Raw genomic sequence first — 3,186 nt, forward strand, 5'->3', positions numbered from 1 at the left:
GATGTTCCCTATGCTTCAGTCGTAGGCTCTATCATGTATGCAATGCTGTGTACCAGACCTGATGTGTGCCTTGCTATAAGTCTAGCAGGGAGGTACCAAAGTAATCCAGGAGTGGATCACTGGACAGCGGTCAAGAACATCCCGAAATACCTGAAAAGGACTAAGGATATGTTTCTCATTTATGGAGGTGACAAAGAGCTCATCGTAAATGGTTACGTTGATGCGAGCTTTGACACTGATCCGGATGATTCTAAATCGCAAACCGGATACGTGTTTACATTAAACGGTGGAGCTGTCAGTTGGTGCAGTTCTAAACAAAGCGTCTTGGCGGGATCTACGTGTGAAGCGGAATACATAGCTGCTTCGGAAGCAGCAAATGAAGGAGTCTGGATGAAAGAGTTCATATCCGATCTAGGTGTCATACCTAGTGCATCGGGTCCAATGAAAATCTTTTGTGACAATACTGGTGCAATTGCCTTGGCAAAGGAATCCAAATTTCACAAGAGAACCAAGCACATCAAGAGACGGTTCAATTCCATCCGGGATCTAGTCCGGGTGGGAGACATAGAGATTTGCAAGATACATACGGATCTGAATGTAGCAGACCCGTTGACTAAGCCTCTTCCACGAGCAAAACATGATCAGCACCAAGGATCCAAGGGTGTTAGAATCATTACTGTGTAATCTAGATTATTGACTCTAGTGCAAGTGGGAGACTGAAGGAAATATGCCCTAGAGGCAATAATAAAGTTATTATTTATTTCCTTATATCATGATAAATGTTTATTATTCATGCTAGAATTGTATTAACCGAAAACATAATACATGTGTGAATACATAGACAAACAGAGTGTCACTAGTATGCCTCTACTTGACTAGCTCGTTAATCAAAGATGGTTATGTTTCCTAACCATGGACAAAGAGTTGTTATTTGATTAACGGGATCACATCATTAGATGAATGATCTGATTGACATGACCCATTCCATTAGCTTAGCACCCGATCGTTTAGTATGTTGCTATTGCTTTCTTCATAACTTATACATGTTCCTATGACGATGAGATTATGCAACTCCTGTTTGCCGGAGGAACACTTTGTGTGCTACCAAACGTCACAATGTAACTGGGTGATTATAAAGGTGCTCTACAGGTATCTCCAAAGGTACATGTTGGGTTGGCGTATTTCGAGATTAGGATTTGTCACTCCGATTGTCGGAGAGGTATCTCTGGGCCCTCTCGGTAATGCACATCACATAAGCCTTGCAAGCATTGCAACTAATGAGTTAGTTGTGAGATGATGTATTACGGAATGAGTAAAGAGACTTGCCGGTAACGAGATTGAACTAGGTATTGAGATACCGACGATCGAATCTTGGACAAGTAACATACCGATGACAAAGGGAGCAACGTATGTTGTTATGCGGTCTGACCGATAAAAGATCTTCGTAGAATATGTAGGAGCCAATATGAGCATCCAGGTTCTGCTATTGGTTATTGACCGGAGACATGTCTCGGTCATGTCTACATTGTTCTCGAACCCGTAGGGTCCGCACGCTTAAGGTTTTGATGACAGTTATATTATGAGTTTATGCATTTTGATGTACCAAAGTTTGTTCGGAGTCCCGGATGTGACCACGGACATGACGAGGAGTCTTGAAATGGTCGAGACATAAAGATTGATATATTGGAAGCCTATATTTGGATATCGGAAGTGTTCCGGGTGAAATCGGGATTTTACCGGAGTACCGGGAGGTTACCGGAACCCCCCGGGAGGTATATGGGCCTTAGTGGGCTATAGTGGAAGAGAGGAGAGGTGGCCAGGGCTGGGCCGCGCGCCCCTCCCCCCCTAGTACGAATAGGACAAGGAGAGGGGGGCGGCGCCCCCCTTCCTTCTCTCTCTCCTCTTCCCCCCTTCCCGAATCCTATTCCAACTTGGAAAGGGGGGGGGGAATCCTACTCCCGGTGGGAGTAGGACTCCTCCTGGCGCGCCCTCCTCCTGGCCGGCCGCACCCCCCCTTTGATCCTTTATATACGGGGGCAAGGGGCACCCCTAGAGACACAAGTTGATCCGTGTGATCATATTCTTAACCGTGTGCGGTGCCCCCTTCCACCATAGTCCTCGATAATATTGTAGCGGTGCTTAGGCGAAGCCCTGCGACGGTAGTACATTAAGGTCATCACCACGCCGTCGTGCTGACAGAACTCTTCCCCGACACTTTGCTGGGTCGGAGTCCGGGGACCGTCATCGAGCTGAACGTGTGCTAGAACTCGGAGGTGCCGTAGTTTCGGTGCTTGATCGGTCGGGCCGTGAAGACGTACGACTATATCAACCGCGTTATGCTAACGCTTCCGCTGTCGGTCTACAAGGGTACGTAGATCACACTCTCCCCTCTCGTTGCTATGCATCACCATGATCTTGCGTGTGCGTAGGAATTTTTTTGAAATTACCACGTTCCCCAACAGTTGTGCCTCCCATCTTTCACCAATAGCCGTCGGATCTAGATCTAACGCATACAAACCAAGCTTCTCCATTTTTGCAAAAAGATGCCCGCACTTGTTCCCTATTTACAAACAACTCCTTGTCTCTCACAATCAGCCTTATCTCCTCCCCACCACATCTAGAAGGCCATGGAAAAATCTGGCGCGATGGCCGCTGCCGGAGCCGTCCATCCCAAACTTGGTGTTCCGTGCAATGCACGGGCATCTACGCACGGGAAATTATGTCGAACAGGGCTAGTTGTAAGCAGGCTAGCTCTACAGCCATGATGATAGTGACTGCAGACGGTGAGGCTGACTATGGTATGCCGAACACGGCGCCTATACTCAGGTGTCATCTCCGGTGCAGGGTCTTGTCACTAGACTGTGAGGAGCAGCATGTAATAATTTGACCAACGGGTAGTACAATGCTAGTACTCCTACTACTACATTGGTATTACTACTACTAGTACTAGTAGCACCACCGTCTGGATTTAGGAGTACTACCACGTCCATCTGGATTTTAGTATTTGACTAGCAATATCTAGTAATGCATGTCACAAAAAATGTACTACTCCCTCTGTAAACAAATACATGGTGTTTTATTCCTATCGGCGAGAGAACTTAATGTTTTTTTGCTAACTAGAGTACTAATAGGATTACATGCAATGAACTAAACACTGCATGTCATGTTTGGTAGTCTCAAGTCATT

Source organism: Triticum dicoccoides, chromosome 3A (genome assembly GCF_002162155.2).
Source record: "Triticum dicoccoides isolate Atlit2015 ecotype Zavitan chromosome 3A, WEW_v2.0, whole genome shotgun sequence".
NCBI classification, from domain to species: domain Eukaryota; kingdom Viridiplantae; phylum Streptophyta; class Magnoliopsida; order Poales; family Poaceae; genus Triticum; species Triticum dicoccoides.